The sequence below is a fragment of the Sinocyclocheilus rhinocerous genome, unplaced genomic scaffold (assembly GCF_001515625.1).
Source record: "Sinocyclocheilus rhinocerous isolate Xijiao unplaced genomic scaffold, SAMN03320098_v1.1 scaffold1050, whole genome shotgun sequence".
In the NCBI taxonomy this organism is placed as follows: domain Eukaryota; kingdom Metazoa; phylum Chordata; class Actinopteri; order Cypriniformes; family Cyprinidae; genus Sinocyclocheilus; species Sinocyclocheilus rhinocerous.
This window is the reverse complement of record NW_015651629.1, coordinates 374738-375019: the sequence shown is the minus strand read 5'-3', so window position 1 is coordinate 375019 and position 282 is coordinate 374738. Positions and strand designations below refer to the sequence as shown.

Below are 282 nucleotides of genomic sequence, written 5' to 3'. Positions count from 1 at the left end.
TATATATTTATATCAATTCATATAGTTAATATCACACGAAGAGTGCCGTTTTTTCTTTAAAATCAGCATAGTTACAAATGTGATATTGATTTTATACACAACAGTTCAATAAAGAATAAGTTAATATCAAGAGACTTACGTTTTAGACAGCATATTGGCTGTTTTTGCGCTATTTCGCCAACAGAAAACATTCCAAACACTGAGCTGAGCAACATGAGGGCGTTTCGTTCCTGAATGAATCAACCGTGTAAATGATTCGGTTCAATCGCAATGACTCACTTA

General features: G+C 33.3%; 1 protein-coding gene across 1 annotated transcript in view; it reads left to right on the top strand.

Annotated features, from left to right (window-relative positions):
* pfklb (phosphofructokinase, liver b) overlaps positions 1-282 on the top strand; it is a 32970-nt gene that overhangs the window by 21721 nt on the left and 10967 nt on the right. The gene's annotated exons all lie outside the window — the stretch shown is intronic.